This window comes from Equus przewalskii, chromosome 7 (assembly GCF_037783145.1).
Source record: "Equus przewalskii isolate Varuska chromosome 7, EquPr2, whole genome shotgun sequence".
Classification (NCBI taxonomy): Eukaryota; Metazoa; Chordata; class Mammalia; order Perissodactyla; family Equidae; genus Equus; species Equus przewalskii.
This window is the reverse complement of record NC_091837.1, coordinates 59,371,921-59,397,124: the sequence shown is the minus strand read 5'-3', so window position 1 is coordinate 59,397,124 and position 25,204 is coordinate 59,371,921. Positions and strand designations below refer to the sequence as shown.

At 50.0% G+C, this 25,204-nt stretch overlaps 1 long non-coding RNA gene across 1 annotated transcript; it reads right to left on the bottom strand.

Annotated features, from left to right (window-relative positions):
• On the bottom strand, positions 1-25,148 carry LOC139084858 (uncharacterized). Its single transcript, XR_011542693.1, has 5 exons — positions 25,025-25,148; positions 23,486-23,732; positions 1,712-1,809; positions 721-927; positions 1-339 (listed from the first exon to the last, which is right to left on the bottom strand). It is a non-coding gene; the product is annotated as an uncharacterized lncRNA (long non-coding RNA).
• Between the last annotated feature and the right edge of the window lie 56 nt (positions 25,149-25,204).

The following is a 25,204-nucleotide window of genomic DNA, read 5'->3' as shown; positions in this document are numbered from 1 at the left end:
TTAGTGATTTCAAACAGGAGTTATTTATTACTTACTCACAATTATGTGGGTGGGCTATCTGGGCTGGGCTCCCCTGGGCTCACAGCTGTCTCTCCACAGAGTTCACAGGTGGGATGAGGCTGCTTGGTCCAGGATGACCTCATCCACATGTCTGGCAGTCAGTGGTGGCTGTCAGCTAGGGTGGCAGGGGTCACCGGGCCACATGTCTCCAGCAGGTTTGCCAGGGTTCATTGACATTATGTTGGTTGAGGGTTCCCAAGAGCGGCAGGAGAAGACATCTTCAGTGTGCAATTGCTTTTCAGTTCTCTGTCTGTGTCACATTTGGTAATGTCCCACTGGCTAAAGAAAAGTACATGGCCACCCCAGCATCAGTTTAGAAGGGTACTACCCAAGGGTATAAATACAAGAAAGAAATTATTGCAACCATTTTTTCAAACAATCTGCTATACCAGGCTTGTATAGCCTGGATCTTTTTACGAGATAGGGAAGAAGTAAGTTTCCTGAGACACGCAACATATCCGCACACATTCACACTCTCATATACACACCTGCACATAAAGACTCATTGCATATTCTCACATAAAAGCACATGAACATATACATTGTCCCCAGACACAGACACACGCCCACAAGAGAAAGTGACGTGGAGATACACATAAAACCAGTCTTGTGTAAAAGCACAAAAGTCAATTTATAAGGCAAGGTTTTCACCATACACACTCTGTTTCATTTTAACTCCCAGGTTTTCCTTGAGAAAATCTGCCATGGCAAATTCTTGAGGAGGAATCTGCTGCTAAAACCCATCCTTTGACATGAAGGGTTAAGTGATTAAAGATGACCCAGCCTGCCAGCTGCAAGCCCGTCTCTGTGGTCTGATTTCTCAAGATGATACAGCTCACTTCCCAGCGGTGATTGCAAGATTTAAATCTAAGTCAGGAGAGAGAAAAATGCAATTCTTAGTACGATGTTAGTTAGAGCACAGCCAGAGACAGCATAACCAATGAACAGACAGAGTTTTACAGAATTGTTTAACAATTTTACTAGATGGAAAATAAGAAGATGCATTTTCATAGTTTCAGAGCTGCAGGACCTTAGGAGGCCCCTGGTCTACTTCCCTGAGTATCTATAATGGATGTGCTATGTTCTAGAAAAGATACGGCTTTTTAAATAAAGATCTCTTCATTTTCTACTGAAAGCATATGACTGTTCTGTTTTCACATCTCTATGCATATATTATCAACAATTTATAATTAATAAGTGTTTACATTTATAAATTTTTAAAGTGACAATACTATTTTAAAAATATCTTAAAGATGGGATTACATATATATTCATTTCTCCCAAGTTTCTTTTGCCTATGGGGTGAAAAAATGGTTTTTTTCCCTTATGGGACAAAATTTCTAGAGAATTTATATCTGAAGAGCCAAACAGGGTTTCAAATATGGAAATTCTTGTAAGCTCATCCTATCTCTCTGTAGACCCCCAGTCCAGGGCCGGCCTGTAATTCCTCGCCCTAACGCCATCATCTGAATAGCCTTTGAAAGCTCACTCCCCTGCTTAATGCTTCCCTGATCCAGCCAAGTACAGCCCCACCCTCTCCCGTGCCCAAGCCCACCTGGCTGCTCAGTGGTACCCAGTGTCTCTCTGTTCGGGCTGCTATAACAAAAATACCATAGGCTGGGTACTAAAACAACGAACATTTATTTCTCACAGTTCTGGAGGCTGGAAGTCCAAGATCGATGTGCCAGCGGATTCGTGTCTGGTGAAGGCCAACTCTTTGGTTCATAGACAGCCATCTTCTCAGTGGGTCTTCACATGGCAGAAGGGAGCAAGGGAGCTTTCTGAGCCTCTTTCATGAGGGCACTAATCGCATTCACAAGGGCTCCACCCTCATGACCTACGGACCTCCCAAAGGTCCCATCTCCTAATAATATCACATTGGGAATTAAGATTTCAACACGTACATTTGGGGGGAGACAAACATTCGGTCCATAACACCCATACTTGGAAATACAGTGGAGAAACTGCGGGAGCTCACAATGGGTGGGAAATGACTGCTTTGGGTTCAGAAAGCTGGTCGTTATCAGCTATGACAATAGTTTGAGGTACACACAATACCTCTCCCTGTCAACGTAAAAGGACCCACAGAGACCCACCGGCGCAGCTGACCCCCTCAGGGCTGCAAACTCAAGTGCGTGGAGGCCCAGGTAGGTGGTCTGAAGTGAAAGGGCAGCTGGGCAGCAGGGTGTAACTGAAGAGTGCGTGATGCCCTCCCTGCTCAGCCCAGGGAACGAGGGCCTGATGAATCCAGACCTTCCAAAGTCTCTGCTTTTCTAAATCTTGGCAAGTAACTCAAATTATGAGTCTGTCTGCAGGCCGGAGCACTTAATTAATTAATAAATTAATCAATCCATCCATCAAGCCAGCAAAAACAGTCAAGTTTCCAAAGCTCATACTCTGATCTTAAGAATCCCAGTAAAAACAGGAAAGATCAGAATGGAGCCTTAAATGCCATTATCCAAAGATAGCTTTGATCTGATTCCAAATGGACTCAATTCCAAATACAGGCCCTTTTGCAGGATCCCCTTCCTGCCCTGCAGGCCTGAAGACAGCCCTTTTTTCCACAGCTGGGGAAAGCAGCTCTACCTGAGCACAATGTGATGTTTAAGAACAAACACCTCCTTCCCAAATTAAACCTTGCCCTGGTTTAGACTTCTGAGTCCTCCAGGGCACCTCCCTCCAAGTTGTGCCTTATTCACAGCTGATTTTAGAAGTGATGGACTGGAGAGCCACAAACCTCCTGATTGATGTATCTCCACCATCCCCAGGTTCCTTTTCAGCCAAGAGAACCCCCCGTGGTGTAACTTTCCCCAAGATACACACACACACACACACACACACACACACACACACACACACACAGAGTCAGGGAAGCATCCTGCTACGATGAACTGACACAGTTGTGTGTTATGAAAATGCATTAACCATCCAACTACCCTGCAATTTTTTTTAAGAAGCTTTAAATAGAGCATAACGTCCTCATCAAACAATCTATGAAAATGAGAATGGTAAAGCTGGTGACAAACGAAGTTTAAATTTGAGTGAGGCAGCACTGACTCCATGCAAAGGGCCAGGAGGGTGCTTACTCCTCACTCAGAGGCTGCCCTCATCCTCAAAAGTGTATTTCCCTTCACATTACCTCAAGTTATCATCTTGCAATCCCGGGGGCCAGTCAGCAGTTGGTTATACCCATTTGATGGAGGAGAAAACAGAGGTCCAGAGAGAAGAGATCACAAAGGAATTGTGCCAGAGTCAAGAGGAAACAGGCCTAACTTAGCCTCAGCTCCTCTCCCACATCTGGAAGGCACTCGGGGCCTCCCTGCCTGTCCAAACTTCCTATCCTCCAGCACATCCTTGGGATGGAAGCCATGTCCCAAGCTTCCAAAGGCAGGGTCTGAGTCTGCTTCTCCCATCTACCCCCAGAACCCAGGATGGAGCAGGCTGCACACTGGGCCCTCTGGGGTAGAGGTTGTGGTCAGACACACAGAAGAATCCCTCAGGTTCTACCAAATACCATTTCAGAGTAGGGGCAGCATCAGGGGCTGCCAGGAAGAGGCAGGTGGGGATCTGCCCAGAGGGTTGGACAAGTGCCTGCCCGGAGGTCAGAATGTAGCATGTGCCTGCCCAGCACCCCTCAAGCTCAGAGGCTGAGATTTCCCATTTGACTCTCTGCAAATAAGAAAGCTTATTTTGAAGGGGGAAAAAGAGTCAACAGAACAAAAAAGAGCAGCCCACTGCTAAGCCATACTGGCCAACTGCCATTCCTGCAGGCTGTCCTAGGCTGGCTGTCTCAGAGAAGACAAGGAAGCACAAAGTCCCCACCGTTTGGAAGCACCGTTAGATCAGTCTGGGAAGTCAAAATGTTCAACGACATGAATTAACAGTGAGGTTCCCATCTAAGTTCTCAGACCCTTAAACGCTCTTGGGTCTCCCAGTTCTGATCTCTGAAAAGATGTGAGGGCACAAAAAGCCAGGAGGACTTTCACAGGAGGTTTGACCGGGCCCAGGCCTCAAAGAATGAGCAGACTGGGATGGGGTGCATGATGGGGGCAGGGGGCCATCACAGGCAGAGGCAAGAGCTGCAGCCTCAAAGGAGTCCAGTTGGACATGAGACATTGGACGCTGCCTGACCAGGGCACAGGATTTGAATTGGGAGAGAGAGAGAAGTGAGGCTGGAGGGTCAGCAGGTTCAGATCACGTGGGGCCTTGAAAGCCATAAGGAAGAAACTGACCTGTTCATTTACTCAGCAGGGAAAACGACATCAATGATTCCCTCTTAGTCCTTAGGCATTTAGCAGAACATAAGCCAGATGGAGAATCAAAAAAAAAACAACAACAAAGACCTACCCCTAGACCCAGATGGCACCAAGGCCTAGAGTTAGGCCCAAGACCCTTGCAAATGATCCCAGGGCAGGTCCAGTCTGTCCTGCAGTCACTTAGGCAGTTCTGAAAACTGGCAGGGTCTTGATGCCTGCACAGTGCCTCCCCCCATCCATTCTTCAAGCACCTCTCAGATGGCCGTGCTGGGGCTGCCTCCCACCATCACCCTGAAGTAGTGCTAGTGGTGGCAGCACGTATTAAGAGCACCCGGCCCCTCAGAGATCCTCAGGGAGGCGTGGGGACAGGTTGCCCAGGTTCACTCAGGACGGTTGTTCACCCTCTGCCAAGGGGAAGAGATGGGGCTGGAGGTGATGCTCTGAGCTGATGAAGCCAGAAATTCTTTGACACTGAATATCCCTCTCCAGAGGCAAAAAGGGATAAAAGAAAATTAAGACTCTGAATATAAATCTGGTAAAATAAAAGAAGTTCTTCATTTTTCATTTTCATTTCATACCAGGAAATATAGTACATAGCTTGGTTGTAAAGACCAGTCAGAGGAGAAACTGGTAATGATCTGGGAGTGATCTGAGGAGCACCTCAGTTCCCCTGCCCCACTGCCTTTTTTCCATTATTAGACCCTTTCTGATACACAGATGCCCCATTAGAAAATCCACAGTCTTCTTTTTTTTGAATTGATATAGTTTTTTCTTTATTGAAATATATGTAACACTGTGTAAAGTTAAGGTGTACAACATGTTAAATTGATACATTTATATATTGTAACGTGATTTCCCTGTAGCAATAGTTAGCGTCTCTATCATGTCACAGAATTATCAGTTCTTTTTTGGCATGGGAGTAATTAAGATCTAGTCTCTCAGCACGTTTGATGATTACAATAAAATGTTGTTGTCTTTATTCACCATACTGTGCATGAGATCTCCAGGACTTCTTCCTTCTTTCTCGTGGCTGAATAATACTCCATTGTGTATACATACCACATCATCTTTATCCATGCATCCATTGATGGGCATTTAGGTTGTTTCCATATCTTGGCTATTGTGAATAATGCTGCATTGAACATGGGAATACAGATATCTCTTCAATATTCCATTATCATTTCATTCAAGTATATACCAAGGAGTGGAATTGCTGGATCATATGATAGCTCTATTTTTAATTTTTTGAGGAAACTCTATACTGTTTTCCATAGTAACTGTACCCATTTACATTCCCACCGATAGTGCACAGGAGTCCCTTTTCCCCACATCCTCTCCAATACTTGTTCTCTCTTGTCTCCTTCAGGAAAAAACTCCACAGTCTGGTTTTACTGAGCCACCTGGGGGTTTCCCAACATTCCCCAACACACTGTCCTCCCCAGATCGCCGATCCTCCCGCTGGCCTGAACGCCTCCCTCCCTTCTCTGCCAGGTGGACTCCTACTCCTTCTTGACTCAGTTCATACCTGGCCTGGGCTGCTCCCACAGCACTGCATCCATCCATCTGTATCACCTGCTTCACTGTTCTGTGATTATCTATGTAGAGGCCCATGCTTCCTCTTCCCACCCCAGTCAGTCTCTGAGAACAAAGGTCAGTCTTATTTTGTATTCCAAGTCTTTACAGGGTGCACCTGTATGAATGAGTCCTAAATGGAAACGCTAGCACCGTTATCACCTACTGGTATTTCCCCCATACCAGTTTGTCAAAATGGGCAGAACTGTATACAGGAGAATATCAGGAAAGAGAAGGGAAGTCATGCCTTGGGGAAATATATGTGCATCTTTATCTCATCAGTGAGGTAGGTGGCCACATACAGGATAAACTAGCAAGAGCTTCCTTGCTAAGGGAGGTAGGACACCCACATGGAGAGACCCTCCCAACCTGACTACTGATGCCAAAAAGAGTAATCATATTCACAGTGAGTAAGGAGTCTTACGATATTGACTCTCCATTTGAGTGCTTCCTATGGCTATGACATCTGACATGTCTGATCTCATTTAATCCACACAACAAACTGGGAGGTAGGTTATGCGCCTCCCAACTGCACAGGTAAGGACCCAGACTCAGAGCAGACAAGTAACTTGCTGACTGTCACGCAGCTGGCCCCTGGAAGAGTCAGGATTCAAACCCACTGTCCACCCCAAAGCTCTTACTCTCAACTGTGCTGTTGAACAAGAAATCAGGCTGAAACTGCAGGTCCCATTTGGTGGGAAATCTTGTTTATATACATTCACACTATCTTACTCAAACCCTTTTGGACCATAGGAAGGCATTAAATAACTACTTATAGATAAACAGAGATCTTAATAAATTCACACACCCCTTTCTAAAGTCAATTCTCTCCATGAACAAGAGCCTCCCTGTGGGGTGGGAGATGCAGATGCCAGACTCCTGAAGGAGGTGACATTACGGAATGGAGGGTGATGGGAGAAGAGAGAGACAGAGGCTGCACGGACAAGCCGCCCATCCTGCAGGCAGCTCCCACTCCTGCAGATTCTGTCTTTACAAAGCCCCTCTGCCACCCACAGCTACTGCTGGAGTTCATGACCCTGCTTACCCCCATCCAGTCCCCTGCAACTGCCTCACAAGGATTCCCCTGCTCTCAGCCCCTTCCATCCAACACAGCCCTCTCACCAGTGCAGCCTAACCTCACTGAAGCACAGCCCAGATCCTGCTCTGACAATTCGGAGACTCCCATTGCCTTCTGACTGAAGTCTAAAATCCTCAGTTCAACTCAAGGACTTTCTTACTCAGCCTCCAACCAACCAACCAGATTAATCTTCAGCTACTGGCTCAGACACCCCAGGCTTCAGCTTCAGGCCCAGAACACAACTCACTGCATCCCAAATGAGCCTTTCTCTCTCCACTCTACTGTTTCTCACTCTTTCCCTCCTCCTAGAAGACCACTGTCTTCTCTCAGGCTGCCAGCAAACCTTCATGGAGCCCCTACTAGGAATTAGGCACAGTCATGGCTGATAAGATTAGACTTCTCCTTCAACACTCGATTCGAATACTGACTTTTACATCAGTTGTTCATCAGTTTCCTGATGAAAAGTAACTTCATCCTTCTCTATGTGTTCAAATATTTACAATATTTGCCTTGAACCACAGGCATACATCTGCAACCCCCAGCCCTGTGAGCTCCTTGGGGCAGGGAGTATGGCAATCATGGCAGTGAGCCCCATCATTGATCATGGCGGGCTTCAATCCAATCTGTATTGGACTGACAGTTCCAGAGTTCCTGGATCATCATTCCCCATTGGCACGTAAACCACAACAAAGAATGTATGTTATTGAAACAATCATCAAAATTTCAAGGAATAAATTCTCTGAAGCATCTAATTATTGCAAAGACAGACTAGAAATCACCCAGTATCCCGGATAATTTTGATTTACCTAACATTTTTCCTATTATGTACCCACACAATTAAACAGACTACATAAATCCATAATACTTTGTGCGATTAGACAGAGGCACTATGCAAGTCACGACAAAGAGGATTGAAAGTATACCCTGCATTCCCTCCTGGGCTTAGACTCTAACCTCTAATGTTAAAAATAAAAGTAGATGTTGGGTTTGAGACCCATTCACTCCATCAGCCAGTTGGAAACCATTTATTAAACACCCATTGTGTCAAGTCTTACAGTTGGGCTATAAAGTAAATGGATATAGCGCCTCCCTCCAGGTATTTCTGTTCTGGTCAGGAATACAAGACTTACTCAGTTGAAAGAATCAAGCTAAACAACATAAGCAGGGACAAGTAATGTAAATTATTAACAGGAATGCTGAGGAAAAATCAAAGTAAAAGAAAAATCCAAACAAATTGAGGGTAATTAGGAAAGACATGTTTGAATCATCTTGCTTTCTCAGTGGAGACTAAGAATGAGCCTGAGAAAACCCTGTAGTAACCATCTTAGGGTGCCAGGTCCAGATGGTTCTAGGGGATGGAGGAGACCCAGTGTGCAGGGTTTCTAATCCTTTAGGCCTCTCATTTATTCATTTATTATTCAACAAATATTTGTTGAGTGCTTACCATGTGCCAGGCACTGTACTAATGCCCAGAATACAGTGATGAACAAGAGAGACATGGTCCTCATGAACTAGTGGAGTTGGGAATGCACAACAGGAGAGCGTGTTTTTTAATACTAAAACTTCATGCCTTCAAATGTAGGTTAGTACTCAAGTGAGTTGAGTTCCTATGCACAGCATGGATGATGATCAGGATGGAGGGGTGGTGGTTCAGAGGCAGGATGGACAACAGGAGAAAACCTTACTGAGAATAAATATCAGTCATAACTTCATTTCAAGGTTGAAAAGTTTAAGATGGTGTGGCTGGGCTAGTGGCATAGTGGTTAAGTTCACACACTCCACTTCAGTGGCTGGGAGTTCACCAGTTCAGATCCCAGGTGTGGACCTACACACTGCTCATGCAACCATGCTATGGTAGCATCCCACATACAAAATAGAGGAAGACTGGCACAGATGTTAGCTCATGGTCAATCTTCCTCACCAAGAAAAAAAAACGTTTAAGATGGAGGTTTTGGGGGGCAGCCACGGGGAAGAAGGAAGGAAAGGAGATCCTGCCCATGAAAGGGACACCACAGAAGCTTCTGCATCAGGGTCAGCCCCCACCCCCAAGCTGAGACTTGGCATTGCTGACATGGATGGCAGAGCCAAGAAGTGACAAAAAAACAATGAAATGGGGCTGCCATCAATGAGGAAGCATCGTGCAATGCCAGCACTTGATTTGGAAAGTATTCATAAGGCTTTCTTGGCTAGGATGTTTAAGATAAAAATAGAAATATTCTCATCAATGATTTATAAGATTGCTTTAGAGAGATGGGGCAGAACCCAGTATAACAAAGAGCAGAAAAGCAGTGTCCTAACTTGTTACTGGGCTGGAGATCACGGGCCCAGGGTGAGAAAGCTGTGACAGGCGCTCCTTGTCCCTATCACAGAAATTAGAGTTGAGAAAAGCTATCAGTTTAGCTGGTCTGAACCTCAGAACCCCAGCCACTTTTGGATTCTTCCAACTACAATTTTATTCTTCTCTGGGGTTCATGCCTCCAGATGCGATACCTGAAAGTTGTGCATGTATTGTGGAGAATAACAAAAATATTAACAAATTAGCAGCCAATCAGATAGGAACATTCTTCCAAACAGAGAGCATCTTCTTCTGGATTCCATTCTTGGAAGAGGAGGCGATGGGACCAAGGAATGAAATAAGAACAGATTCAGAAAGAGAAGAAAGTGAGAGAAAACCTTCCCACAATAAGGTAAGGTCATTCCACAATCGTGTGCTGAGCTTATCATAAGCCTACTCCTGGATTCTGTTCATTTTCAATCGTGCGCAAATTGCCTCTATCTCCTGGACTCTCCATCGGAAGCATATGGGCTGGGAGAGGAAAGTCACTCATCTCAGACCCGCACCTCATGCCTGTACCGCTGCCAGGCCCCAGTCCCTGCTGCTGCTGCCGCCTTGTCCTGTGTAAAGCTCTGCAGCCAATCTTCCTGAAACCCAAATTTTCATCAGGTCACTGTCGTAGTGGGGATAACCTTGTGCCTCTATTGCCCGGTTATAGGATCAAGATCCTACTCAGGTGGGCATATTCAAAGCTCTCCGATCACACAATCAGACAAGAGCTTATGGTGTACACAGGCACTGGGGTGGAGAGGGAACAACAAGGCACAGTCGTCGTGACCTGGAGGAATGTACAGTCTACTGAGGCTGGGGGTGCGGGAGGAATCAACCAGTAACTAATTAAATCATGACAGTCTTGCAGATGGCTATAAAAAGGACTGAGTATCTTGGGAGTGTGCAATGGGTCACCTACCTTAGTCTGTGGAGTCAGGCAACTAAGACTTCCCTGAAGCAGTGATGCTCAAGGGGAGATGTGAAAACTGAGTAGCAGTTAGCTAGGAAAAGAAAGGAGCGAAGATTCCAGAGTGGGGAGCAGGCCCTGAGTGAGCGAGATCGTGGGACTGTAGAACTTAGTGGGAGCTGGGAGAGCGAGGATGAGACTGGTACCAGTTAGGGCCGGGGACCCAGGACAGGGGGAAGAAGAGGTGCCAGAAGACAGACTTAGATGGGGAAGCAGAGGAAACAGGATAGGGTATGAGGATCCTGGAATCCCAGGCCAACAAGATTGGGTTCTATCCTGGAGGCAATGGGAAGGCTTTGAAGGAGGGAGTTGGCATGACCAGACCTAAGTTTTAGAAAATTCATCCTGTGTGCAGGGTTAAGTGCATGTGGGTCAGAGATGGTGAGGTCAAGGGCAAAGAGACCAGCTGGAAGACTACGGCAATAGTGTAAGTAGGACAGAATGAGGGCCTGGTGGGGAGGAGGCGAAGATGTGGCAGAGCGTAGGAAGGCAGAGGGGACTGGACACGTTCAATTGGGACCACCAGCATTTGATGGGGGATTAGGCTCCTGGGCAAGAATGTGGTGACCCTAGGAGAGTGTGAAGCATAAAAAGAAGAAAAATTCAAGAGTGAGACTGGGGTAAGCCCAGTATTTAAAGACTGGACAGAGAAAGGACCCAGTCGAGAGGGCTAGTGGGAAGTAGTGGGAGAACAAAGAGAGAACAATGCATTTCTCGAAAGAGAAAGAAGATATTTCAACGAAGTGGTTAATAGCATTTAAACAAAGACTAAAGAAATAGCTGCTGGATTTGGCGAAGGAAACCACTGATGACTTTACTAAGGATAATTTTGGTAGTAAAGTGGGAGAGGCAAAAGCCAGATTTAAGCGTATTATAGAACAAAGGAGAAACAAAGAAGTTGAGAAAACAGGGGAAGCCACCTACTGCAGGACCTTTGGTGGGAAAAGCAAGGAGACAAGGCTGCGCCTTAAGAGAAATGCATGATAGCAGGACTGTTTAAAGGAACTGGCCCATCACTGGAGGGGGTTAGGCAGACTGGACAAACTTGAGGGATGCCAGAGGATGGATTCCTCCAACAGCTGTGGGAGTAAGAGAGATGACCTCTAAACTCCATTCCAAATCTGAGATTCCATGCCTTTCTGGAAAATGAGACACAGCCAAACAGCCATTTCTACCGTCTGCTTAGAATTGGGAGCCAGACTTCAGCATCAGGATATCAGGATGAGAAGGGAGCACTCTCCCGTGTCTCTCGGACATGAGTCAAGGAGCACATACATCTTCCAGAAAGGGGTATCTGAACTGGAGGTCACGTGGCTCAGGCTAGAGAAAAGGACTCAAGAAGGAGGAATGGCCAGGAGGTAACCGGTTGCCTCTCCCTAAGAGAACGTCAGCTCCCAGGGGAGGGAGCCAAGGAAAGAGGATCAGGCTGAAAACAGATTGCATAACAGCGGGGCCAACCCACCCTCCTTCCTCTGTGCCTCTTCCCCCAGGACTGAGGCATTGCTGCCCTAGGCTCACAGCTGACAGGGAAGCAGAGAACACGCTGTGCCTCCACTTCCCCACTACTGGTGGGCACTGGCCTTGCCAGCTGCTGCGGCAGCCTTCCTGGGAGCCAGCATCTCCACTGCCTATGCCACCTCAGCTCCCGGCCCAGGAACGCAGAGCAGCGAGGGGAGGAGGAAAGACAGACAGACTGATGGCAAAAAAAGAAGCACAAGGGAGAGAGAGAGAGAAACAAAGAAATGCTGTGAACAATGAGGAAATAGCCCTCTCTTACTACAGCATGAGTGAGTGTGTGCATGTGAGAGAGAGAGAGAGAAAGAGAGAGACCTGGGTTCTACATCTGACACCCCCCACCCCGACCCCAGCAAATCCCTTCACCTCTTTGGACATTAATTGCCGTATGTGCAAAATGAGACAAGTGGATTAGAAGATGCCTAAGGTTCCTTTCAGGTTGAAAATCCTGTGTTTCTCAAATTCTGCATCTGTATATATAGAGCACCCCCAGAGGCCAAAAGCATTAGCAACACAAAGAAAATACAATAAACCCCAATGAGGAGGATGCACTCACACGTGCGTCCCTGACAAGCACGTGCACACACACGTGCGCACACACAGGAGGGTGGGTGCTATGTTGAGGGGTGTGCCCATCAGTGACGAAAGCGGCTGAAGTACATTGGAACATTACACACAAAATCTGTCTGATCAGTTTCCAGTCAAGCCTCCTTTACATACTAGTAAATGCTAAATCTCAACTAACCTAAATATTTGACAAATGAATCATTTTAGATTGTCAAGCTTTCTAAGTAGCTAAGGATTTACTCTTCAAATGATCAAAACTAGTTTTGAAAGCCACCCCAGAGGGAAATCTTTGTTTTTTCGTCTTATAAATGTTTGAAGCAGACTTTGAGGAAGCTGACTTCACTGTGGGTCCTCGGTGGCACTGGTGGTCTTGCTGCTCTGTCAGACACGCTGCCGCGCTGTGCCCAGGCTGGGCTCACAAAGCGACTAGGCTGCAGGACCATCCTCCAGCGTCCCCGGGCCTGGGGAGTGGGAAACAGACCACAGAAGCCTTCTGATCTGGGGAGCAGACAATGAGGAAGGGCAGGTGTTACTCTGGCTGCTGCCTCGCACCTTCCTCCCACCCCAGAGCTGGACCTGAAGCACAGAACGGGGAGGGAAGAGAGAAAAGCACATTTTCAAAGGAAGCTGAAGCTGGGGACTAGGTGGCACCTCCTGTTTGGGCAGCTCTGGGCAAACTGGGCCACCACTCAGAGAGGTAAAAGGAGAGTGGGTTTAGGCAGAAAGATGGGTTTCAACAGATTTCATCAATTCTTTCTCCCTGTCCATCCTACCTACCTGCAGTGCAGGAGAATTCCAGAAGCTGTCTGGCTGCATCCTGGGGTGGGAAATGCAGGAAGAGCACTGGAAACCAGGGTCAATCCCGGGTCCCCCGGGTAAGGGTGACAGGTTGTAGGTGGGTGTAGGAGGTGCTGGGACCCAGGGGTTCCCTTGACCATGACGTCCAGCTGGGATTGGTGGGCAGAGTAGCCTGCAGCTCCCACTCTGCGGTCCCCAGAAGGGAGAGCATGGCTACCACACCCCAAGGAGCCCATCCAGGCGCCCTCCCACTTCGAGGTATGTCAGGTTCCCCCTACCTCAGATGCCATCTTGGCTAGAGGCGAGAGGGGAAGAAAACCCTCCAGAGATGGAGGATTTGCCCATATAAGACTGGAGGATGCCGAAAGGAGAGTGGGTGACCTTTACCAAGCACGTTTGGAGTTTTCCCCTCCCCCAGCATGGCAAAGACTGGGCCCTGGGGCCTGGAGCAAACGGGTAGAGGAAACAAAGGCCACTGCGTGTTCACCCCTCTCAGTGCAAAGTCCCCAAGTGCTGCTGTGGGTGGTAGCTGGCGAGGCTGGTCCTGGCCCCTCTCCTCACCTGTGCTGCCCCTGCCCGGGGGTCTCTTCCCACCCCTTCCTGAGAGGTCTCACCCCAGGGCTACAGGCCAGCCTGAGAGGAGGGCAGGGCTGCGAGAGGCCAGAAAGATGCTGGGGCAGGGAGGGTGTCAGCACCCGGGCAGCCGGCTGGAGGCCAAGAGACAAGGCCCACCGCCTCCCTCAGAAGAGGGAAGGCTGGCTCCTTCCTGAGGCACCAGACGCCTTCAGGCCAGCCTCAGACTTAACCTGTAAGAGGTGAGGGGCCAGAGAAGGACTCAGGCACCCCCAAAACTTTTTCCCAACAAAGTCTTCTGGATGAGAATCTGTTTCCAAGACAAGGATTGAAAAATGCAAGCGGCTGTGAGGAACATTCAGGCAAAGGGTGAGTGAGCCTGGAAGGAGGCAGGGATTGTCCTCTGGGCAGGGCTGGGGAGGAGGATCCGGCCTGGAGCCTGCACAGGTGTGTGGACCCAACAAAGACTGGGCCACAGGCCTCCTGTACCTCCTCCGCCAACAGCCCAAGCCCAATGTGACTGCCAGTAAGACAGCAGCCCAGAGGACCCCCTGGTGATGGCCTTCAGAGTCCCTCTGAGCCCTCAGGTGCCTCTGGCCTGATGCTCAGGAGACCCCTAACTCTACTCACCACAAGCCCTAACAGGCCCCACAGCCATTGTCATGACAGTTCTCCAAACTATGTGGACACGCACACACGCATACACTCACTGACACACAGATGCACACCAGGACAACCAGCACTCAGGATAAGGGTCCTCACTTAGGGTCTGGACACCCTCTTTTGTCCCCAGTCATTTAATTAATAGATTCTGAATGGTGTGAAAATACCAACACCCTCAGGTCCTGCCATCCCCTAGTGGTTGCAAGGGTCCTGCGTGTTCTTTCACAGCTGAAAATTAGATTTTTATCATCATCATAACCACCATGAGAGCCAGGGGGAGCTGTAGAGAGAACCCAAATGTCGACCGCACAGATGGGTGTGGGCCCTTGTCAGGAGCAGCAAGGATCCGGCCCAAGGAGAGATGCTCATGAGACTACGAGTCAAAGCTGGGAAGGGGAGACTGGAACTACGACCAAGGCTCAGCTCATCCAGTCTGCACACAGAGATGCTCCTGAGTCAAAAGGGCAGAGGAGGGGAGAGCAGGGAAACTCATGCTCTGCCCAATAGGGCCGAGGGCACCTGGCGCCCGCTCAACAGCTGTAAGGGTTCAGAGTAGCAGAGATCAGGGCTACTGCAGTGGGAGAGGTAACTTTCCAAAAGAGGTGGCACTGAGCAGAGCCACCAAGGCGGGGCAGGACTTGTTCTGAAGAGAGCTGACAGCACAGCATAAGGATGAAATAAGTGAGCCGTGGAATCAGCCAGCCTGATTTTGAATTTTCGCTCTGTCACTTCCTGGGTGTGTGACCCTGGGAAAGACACCTAACCTCTCTGATCTTTCAGTGGCCTGGTATGTAAAATGCCAATGCCTCTCTATCAGGATGCAGAGAGGAGGAACTAAGCCTGCAAAGGGGCTGGGCTGTAGTAAGCAGCAGGTAGCCTAGGGTAAGGGTAAACAAAGGCGCAGACACGGAACCGAAGACAAGTGCATGCATAGGGCCAGGGGCCAGAGGATGAGGATGGCTGTGGACAGCCCAGAGGGCCAGGCCCCAGAACGGAGGGGCACCAAGGCTGGATGAGGCCTGGAGGGGGCCGCCTCTGAGGCCCCGTCTCTGAAGAAGCTGCAGCCGTGGAGGTGGCAGCCCTGCCAAACAGGTTGTCAGTCCAGCCCTTCGGGGGCTTTCTTCCCATGGTGGTGACTCTGACAGGGAAATCAGCAGGCTAGCCATGCGGGCCTGGGCAGCACAACAGACAAGGCCCTAGGGACAGCTTAAGTGGACAATAATTGCAGGTTATTATATACCGGGCTGCAGCCAAAGCCAGGCAGCTATTAAGTGTGATTGGGAGAAATAATCAAGAGGAGGAGGATGGATGTGAGAACTGGGTTGCTCCTTCTGTTCTCAGGGCTGCTCTGAGGCTGTGCAGGGGCTGTGCAGAGGCAAGGATGGGGTACATAGGGAGAGGAGCCGATCTACACTCTAAACACCCTACATTCCAGGCACAATTCCTTCTGATCCTCCCCAGTCCCCACAGGTTGTACAGAGCAAGGATTACCATCCCCATCTCATGAATCAGAGAATGAAGTCCAGAGAGGGGAAGCGGGTGACCCAAGGGCACACAGCGAGTCTCTCCTGAGTCCGGTCTGAGACCAAATTGAGCCCTCTCTGTTGTTGGTGGCCACAGAAGTGACTCCTGGCACAAAACCCCATCAGGACCTGGCTCTGCCCTCAGTGGGGGTCATCTCCAAACCAGGACTGGGAGCAGTCATTAAAACCCAGAAGGGGCACAGATCCCACCGTGTGGACACCAGCTCATGGGTCAGGACAAGGGCAAGAGACCAGGAAACAGAGGAGGGGGCAGGTTTGTAACAATACGATTGGTTATTTCTTAGAGCTTTATATAGTCATTAGAGACCTCTCTAGGACAGAAGGAGAATTTTATGCCCATTTTATAGATGAGGATACAGAAACCAAGACTTGTTTCAGGCTTGGTGGTGATGCCATCAATAGGAGGGCCCATGTGGAAACTGCTGGTCTAGGGGCTTGTAGACACACCCCACATCTATCTATTGGAGATGACCTTGGCAAAGGTGACCCTTACTCTGCTCTCTGCCGTGAAGCCAGGAGAACTTGTGGTTTTATCCCTGCTAGCCGGAGTTTCTCACTTCATCAGTACCAGAGGTGGTTCTTCTCTTTCTGGGCCAAGGATGGCATGAGGTTGAGCCCCAAGGGGTGACATTGCCCTTGTATGATGTGTGGATCACATAACTTCCTACCGCCCACTCCTCGGCTCCTCCAAGCCCACCACTCATTTTCGAAACAAGGATGAGGCACCCTCGTCCTTGAAGCACAAACACCTTGAGCATCTTCAAGGAGATTCCCAGCGACCAAACCACCCCCTTCATGATCTCCTGGAGGCAATTTTACAGGGAGAGCCCTACTCTGATGGGGACACCAATGGAGGCCAGGAAGGGAACATATATGTCTACCACTGACTCCTGCACACACCGCACCCCAGCAGACGTCAAGGAAAGTCATACACAAGGCTCAGGGCCACCCTCAAGGTTCTGTCAGCCTGCCCCTCCCTCCTGGGATTGCCTCTCCCAGCCAGGCCTCCCCAGTCTGGGTCTGGAAATGACCCTGCTTTGGGTCACATGAGAGCAGAAACCTGGCGCAGGGAGGGATCAATTACATTGTGACTCAGCGAGAGGGCACAGAGCCAGGCAGTGAGTCACAGAGCTCGCCCACCCTTCCCCTTCCCCGGGAGGGGCTGCGCCATGCAGACCTGTGTGGGAGCCTCCCCTGGGTCTGGGCGTGCAGATGTATGGGTGCAGGCCCCCCAACAGTGGGAAGGCGATGGTCGGTGTGCGCTACGGTGTGGACCCCTTCCTAATCCTGAATGCAGGTGGGCATCACTGAGTTGCTGTGTGAGCAGAAATTCATGGGGCCCTTCCCTGACCTGGGCTCCGCTCCCCAAAATGCTCTCCCACAACACTGCACCTCCAACCAGAGACTCACATGCCTCTCATCTCCCCAACATGCTGGGAGGATCATGGAGGAGAGCCCCCAACTGCCCTCTTCTTTAGAAAATCTCCAGGTCCCATTACAGACATTCTAAATGCTATTTTCTGCTACAGCCTGATATTTATACCTGGAAAGGAGAGAATTGGTTCACTTTTTAATGAATACACTCATAATAAACAGAGCTAACATTTATGGGGCACCTACTACATGGTAGGCACTAAATATTTATCACCTCTTTCAGGAATTTATTACCTCTTCATGACGATCACAGGCAATGTTATCATGCCCATGTTTCGGATGACGAAGCTGAGGCTCTCAGAGCAGGACTCCTATGGCCAGTAAGTGACAGATCTGTCTGGTCCCAAAGTCCAACTCCTTCTCTACACAATGCACGCACCTATGCATGTCTGTATGTAAAGTACAGTAATTTAAGTCTTATATTTTAAAGCAATAAATGCCCAGTTGTATTTATAGACTGTATTTCTTTAAATTATACTCTTTGTGCAAAATTTATATTCACATGTCTGTTTAGAAAGAGACCAGAATTTATATATACAACTTTACATACACACTTTGGAAGACTTTAAATTTACTAAAAGAAGGGTGCCATCTTGGAATTATTTGAGGGGGAGTTGGTTCTTGAAAACCTGTGGCATGTTCTTTAAATGTTCCTAGTGGTAGCAAACCTTCATCCTTTGAATGAAGAAATGATCTATGGAGAATGGGCCTGACTCGGCGCCCCTTCCACTCAGCACATGTGTGTCAGGCCAGGGAACGGGGGGTGATTTCTCCCTTCTTGCCCTTTCTTCATGAATACCCAGTGCCTTCTTTGTCCTGGTCTTGTCCCATTGATTTTACTCTTCTATGTTATTACCAGCAGCTGGTCAGCATATGGTCAATGAGACCCCACTCTAAGTCTCTCCTATGATGCAGCCCTGCTGCAAGACCCCCACCCCATGGCCACCTGCCACCCTTGGAACACAAGCCTACATCCCTCCATGGCCTTTAGTGGCCAACTGGACTGCCCACAAGCCCTCTCCGTCCTCATCGGCAGCCTCTCCTTCCCTCTCCCCAGGCTTCGTAGCCACCGCCTCCTGGTCAAGCTCTTGTCAGCATCCAGCTCCTGGGTGAGTGAGCAGGAGGGGTCCACTCAAGGAGGTGAGTCTGAGGCCCCCAGATAACACCTCTTTGAAGATCTAGCCTAGTGTAAATGTCCTGCAGTCTCATCGTCTTGAGCCCCTGTCCAGTTGGGTTCTTCCTGTCCCATCCAGCCACCTCATTCCTTCATGTCACCTGCACAGCCTGTGGACACTGAGTTTCTTAACCCCAGCACGATCTGAAGGATTGCGTGTTAGACTGAGGAGGTCTGGCAGCGGCAGCTGGGAAAATTAAAACTAGAGAGCCCTGTAGAAGCTGTGGATCCAGCATCATTATCAGCGAAATTGTGGCTGTGATAAAGCAACGTTTACCTACAGCATTGTGTGTGTGATAACTACAACTTACTATTCCAGTTTCTAAAGTGAGCCAAGTCTCTGAAAACCTCAGGGCTCATGTACATTAAATTAACATAATTAAAAACTAATTAGTAAAACATCACAATTAAAAGGACTCGCTGTGGCAACACCTCTCAGGTAAGAAGGTGCTGGGGAGGGCCGGCAGCCAGTACAGGGGGCAGGCCCCAGGAAGAGGCCGTGATGTGGGCCCATCCTCCCAGAAGGCTTCCCGCACCCCGGAGCACCTTGAGAAACAGTTCTGCAGCAAGTGAGGACATCTCCTGCGGGTCCAACTCAGGGTCCAACTCAGGCCCTGGCCAGAGGGGAAGGCCCCTCGTCGTCTGTAGGATGTGGGAGGGGCTTCAGCAAGCTCTTCAGCCCCCAAGGGCCTGTTAGTGATGCTCAGATAATATTGGCTGGCCAGACATTGATCTAAGCCTTTTACTTTGCCTGCATTTACTCATTTAATCCTCACAACAACTTTATGAGGTAGGTTCTCTTCCTCTTGCTATTTTACATATAAGGAAACTGAGCCACAGAGATTAAACAACCCGTCCAAGGTCACAGAAGTAGTAAGTGGGACAGGCAGGACCAGAAGCCAAGGAGTCCGGCTTGACCAGCTTTACCTCAAGGCAGCTGTAAGGACTTGCTCCTGTTGGGCTGAGCGCTGCCTGGCCTGGGCTCCTTTTTAAATAATGTAAATTCTTTGGGAAAGATAAGGAGTAAATTCCTAACCCTCTGGTGCAAACAAGTTAACTTTATCTACACCTTTCTGTGGCCCATTTTGACCCTCAGTCTCTACTCTGACCTTAATAATTTTTTACATGAGAACCATGAGTCAGCCTCACAGATATGCCACTGTCTCACCTTCTTGGATGTGATGTGAGGAGGGAAAGGAGGGTGGAAGAAAGAATTGCAGTCTCCATTTTACAGAGGAGAAAGCTGAGGCCAAGAAAGTGATGACTCAGGTCCCTTCTGTCGAGTTCTGTCTCTCCCAGCCCCACCACATGAAGATGCCCTGGCTGGGATTCCAGACCCCTTATCCTGCCTCTTGTGTCCATTTCTTGCCCGCCCTCAGCAAAAGAAGCAAAGCCCTGGGTTGGCATGGAAGCCTGGGAACGGGCAGCATGTCTAGGCTGACCCAAAGGCCCAGAATCTCCCCAATGTGATCCTCACTGCTGCCCAAAGCCAGAGGCCCCACAAGACCAACGCCACGTGTCCCTGGGGCTCAGCTAGCAGGGAAAACAGCCCAGAAGCCCCTCTCTTGCCAGTCCTCGCCCTTGTCTGCGTTCCAGGAGGCAGCTCAGTCCCTTCTGGGGAGCCCCTGGGTTTCCCAAAACACACAACATCCTACCTCTGATTCTCTTCCTCCCTCCATGAGTTTGCTCCCACTACCAGGCCTGCCGTGGGCTCAGGACAGGACAGGGGAGCCCTTCAATCATCTATTCTGAGTGGCAAAAGGCTGCTAATGTTAATAAATTAATAACCTCAATTACTGTTCCTTATATCACTAAACCTTCCCAAATTATTCAAGGACAGAGAAGCCCTAGGCTTGTGGAAAAGACTAGAAAGAGACTTCTGAGGCTGCCTTCAAAGCCCCATCTTCCCCATCTAAACTACCTCCACATAGGAGCCCCTCTAGGAACTGGCACCCTCTCACCATCCCACAAGAACCCAGAGCCCATTACACACTCCAGTCCTGGCAACTCCACCCACTGCCTCAACCTCCACCCTCTCTTCCCAAGCTGACCCAGCCCTTCTTGCAGCACCAGATCAGAGCTATCTCCACCAGAAAGCTTTCCCTGGATGCCCTGCCCACATGAGCTCCACCTTTTCCAGAGCCCCAAGGCACACATCACCAGCTCCTTCCACTCTACCCCTCATTTGGGTGATGCCCTGTGTGGCTACTCTGCTCTCTGAGGCAGACAACACATGAGCTCTCTACAGACAGCAAGTCACTCTCCCTCTCGGCAGCCTCCCCTCACTGTCCTCTGCAGGTCTGGGCAGAGCAGTCATTCCCTAGAGACATTTAATTGGAGGGCTGGTCTGTTAGGGGAGCCCCATGCAGATCGCAGCTCTCTTTTCAGCTTGCTCTCAACACAACCTTGGAGAACCAGCTGCTTCTTGCCATCCTAGCCCTAAGGCCAGGCCATCACCCAGTTCTCTGGCCATCTACCTCATTCTGCATCCTGCCTTCACAAGGGCCCCTCTTTCCTCAAGGCTGCCACCCCCATCACAGATCATTACATACAACTTGGATTGTTTTGTTTTCTCGCATGTGGAACTCCTCAGGTCTGGAAGACATTTAACCATCTGCTGCCATTTGAGGCTCTGGGGCTTTTCACTTGGTATGACTTTGGTCTAACTAGACAGCAGATTCTTCCCAGGCCTGTCCTTTCTCTGCTGCTTCCAGTGGTAGATTGGATGGGCTGGATGAACACAAGAATGACTGGGCAGTGACGCCTCCAAGCCAAGCCAGGCTGCCTTGGGAGGCTGAACTGCTGTGTGTGGTCTAAAATGCGGTTCTCATCCCAAACTCTGACCTCCTTCTCGGAGAGAGTCTGCTGGGGCCCTGTAGCTCCCCATACTTAGGGCCCAGATGAATGAATCCAGCATTGCCCCTCAAAGTCAGATTAGCCATTGGTATCAAGAAAACTCCATCCTGAGCACCAACTGTGTGCCCACGCCTATTGACAGAGGATGCGGGGGAGGAGGAGAGGTCAGATCATTGGATTCCTGCCTTCCACCAGTTCACAGTTTAGACGGAGAGAAGATGCACACACAGGAGAGCCAGAGCAGGTCTGAGGGTGTGTGGCCATGGCCAGGGCTACGGAATGTAGTTCAGTGGATGCCAGAGGGAGGAGAGTGATGGTGGGTGGCTCAGCTGGAGGGAAGCTGAGCACAAGAAGGGCTTCCTTCCTCCTTGAGGAGGAGAAGCAAAGGGAAATGAGGAGCAGGAGGCAATGGCGAGGGCTGCAGAAATACACCACCAGAGCAAAGATCCCCACCCTATGGGGCTTCCTGAATCAGCAACAAAATGTAAACCCAAACGCAGAGAGAAAACGAGAAGCAGTGTTCCCAGCTCCCACTTCCCTTCACCAGCCTTCTCCCTCTCAGTGGATGGAATAATTGTGGCCATGAAGTGGCACTTGGAGAAAAAGTTTTAAATCTGTTTAAATGTCACGGTGAGTAATACTTTGCCCCCATCTTTCCTAATTACATTTCTTTTTGATGACCTAAGGTAAAAAAAAAAAAAAAAAGAACTCCAGTCTATCTAGAATCTCAAGGGCAAGGATACCAAAAAGCCAACCTAACCATGTTCCTTACTATTTTCTCAGGGGTCCTGCTCCTTTACTACATTAGTTTGAGATACCTGTCCATGTTATTTTATCCCCAACACTCTGCTATGGCAGAGAGGTGGGAGCCTAAGAGATCTAGCTCTTTGCCTTTAAGAGATCAATGCCATGGCAGGAGCTGCTTCAGCTGCTGTTGACACAGGGTAGCTCAGTTACTTGGGCCCTGGTGTTCAGGCTGCTTCTGCCCCAGCAAGCAGGTGGGGCATTTCACCACATACCTGCTGGAGGCCTGAGAGGTGAAAATGTGTTTCCCCCTAAGGGGACATAGCCCAAATCCAAAATAAGGCATCCTCAGGTGGGAGAGAAGGGAGGGTGAAGACCTTCACCTGAGAAAGAAGGAGCTCTCCGCAGCTTTGGGTCCACAGTGGAGAGACGCAGGGAGGGGCCGTGCTGCAGGGGGAAGAGGCACAGTCCTGGAGGGAGTTGGCGCTGTATTGATGGAGGAGTTTCTGCGGGCATCTGAAATAACTAGACGCCCCCTTTCATTAACAACTCCACTCTCCCACCCACTCCTGCTCAGGGACTGCTTTTATTTATGTATTGGCTATTATTATTAATAATAATATGATAATGAAAAACCCGTGAATAATTTACTTGGACGGGGGGCAGGGGGGACGCTGGGGTGGTGGCAGGAAGAAGTGGAGGGCGAGCCTCAGCGGCCCTCCTCTGCGCAGGTCCCTCCTTTCCCAGCTCCTCAGCTCACTCCCTTCACTTCCCCTTGTTCTCACTTTGCTTTGAGGGGGTGGCAGGCAGGGAGAGAAAGAGAGACCTAAAGTAGGAACTACTCTCCTAAACTCTCCTGTTATGGCAGAAAATATATTCCACTCCATTGTGAGATCCTGGAAGGTAAGGGCCAGCACCAGGAGATGATGTGGGAGTAGATATTTTGGACAAAGTTATTGGCCTCTGCTGATGTGTCCGGAGGGAAAGGGGAGGAAGAGGTCTCAGGCTGGTGGGTACACACACACACACACACGCACACACAGGCAGAGTGTGGAGACAAACAGGGTCTATGGACACAGCCACACTGCATCCACATAAGCACCCACAGTCCTGACAAGACGTATGCACACACCTCCAAGCCACGGGCTCAAACCCTCCCTCAGACCCGCCCAGTGCCTACTGGGGACATGCTGCCTTATTACAGCACGTCCCAGGCACACCAACCACACAGTCACATGGCAGAGAGGCTCTATGTGTGAGTTTCTGTTCCATTCCATCAACTTGGGCGATTCTTAGACTATCAAGTAACACTGGATAATGTAATCCCGGGAACCGAGTTATGAATCAACTATACTTACACACGATTCCATCAAGCAAAGGCAGGAGAAGCTTAAAATGAAAGGAGGAAGTTCCACAGTTCTCAGAATTGTACTTGCTGTTTGGTTTGGGCCCTGGATCCTCAGGGAGAGGTGTCCCGGGTGGGCTGGGGGCCTGGGGCTGCGAACCTCGGGGCCTCCTTGGGCCTCTTCCCAGCGCTGGAGAGCTCCGCGTTGTGGTTGTACCAAACGGGCTTGGTCTCGATTTTCAGGAAGCCGGGTCTCATTTCTTTAGATAAAATTTTAAACATATCGTTTACTAACGTCATGTCATCCGAGGGCAAGAAAAGAAACCCAGAACCCCCAAAAGGGGCCGGTGGCAGGCCAGCAGCTCTGCCCCGCAACCCGCGGGGAAGCGGGCACGTTATTTTAATTTGCCCGGCTTCTGAAGCCGAGAAAAGGCTGCCCTGGAAAAGCAAATGTGGGAAAGGATGGGGTGCAGGTAAATATTAAAATCTGCTCTCCCAACCCAAGTTCACCACTAGCGTTCGCCCCCAGAGGCGGGGCTGCTTGGACCCCGCTCCCGCGCCAGCCACTGCCTCTCCTGCGCAGCCCATGTTCCGGCCCCGGCGGACCTGGTGGGGGACTCCGCGGAGTCCCGGCTGAGCGGCCGGACCCTCGGCTCTCGCCCGCGAACGCGACTCGCAGCCTCGCACTTCTGGAGCGGGCAGTGCTGCACACGAAACCCGCGGGGGCAGCGCACGCCGCGCGAGTCTGGGTCTGGCCGCAGCCCGGATGGCGATTGGGGGCTTTATTTCTTTGATGGTGGATTAAGAAAATAAAAATTCCGTTTGAACCAGTAAAGCAGATGAGGGCAAAATCAAGCCAGTCCCTCGCGCTGCTTCACCGGCCACTGCGCCCAGAGCCTGCCGCCTTCCCCGGCGGGCGAGCGGTCCGAGGCGCCCGGCTCCTACCTTCCTCCCGCCAGCCGCCTGCCGGACCAGCCGCCGCGCTTTGGGGCGGGGGAGGCCGTCCGGGACGGAAACACCCACCTCCAGTCTTCGCAGGCGGGTCGGGCCCAGAATCTCTACGCCCCGTCCCCCCAGCGCGGCCCAACTACTCCCCAGTCCCAGGTGGCTCGGGTAGCGGTAGACGCTGTGCGGGAGGGCGACGGTTTGGGGCTGCTCTGGCAGGTTGGGGATGCGAGGAGGAAAAAAGCAGAGAGACGGAGAGACAGAGAGCGCGCGCAAGACAGCTCTTGTCTATAGATTCATCCACATAATATATATTTATGTAGCTTTTTTTCTCTCCACACTGATCAATGCGCACTCGGATCGCTGGGCGGACTCCCTCCAAGCCAGCTCGCTTTTTCTAGTCGAAATAAATAAATAAAGGGAACCAGATGGGAGAAAAAAGCGCCCATTCCACCTCCGCCGCCGCCTTCGCCGCCGCCCCGCCCGCCATCCCTGCTTTTGCTTCGCCCGCCTGGCGCCCTAAGAGAGCGCAGCTCGGTGGATAACGGCCCCCTACATACCCACACGAAAATGAAAATCAATGTTTTTAAAATACAGAAAGTTGCACCTGCTGCTATTACAAAAAGAACCCCCAAAAGGCAAAGAGGAGGCCAGCAACCCGGTTCCTAAGAGGCACCCGCTCCCCGCGGTCGCCGGGCCCGGAATCTCAGCGCCTCCCGAAGAGCCATGCGCCTGGCGCTATTTATAGCCCGGGGCCGTCTCGGACTGTACCACCGCCGCTCGCTGG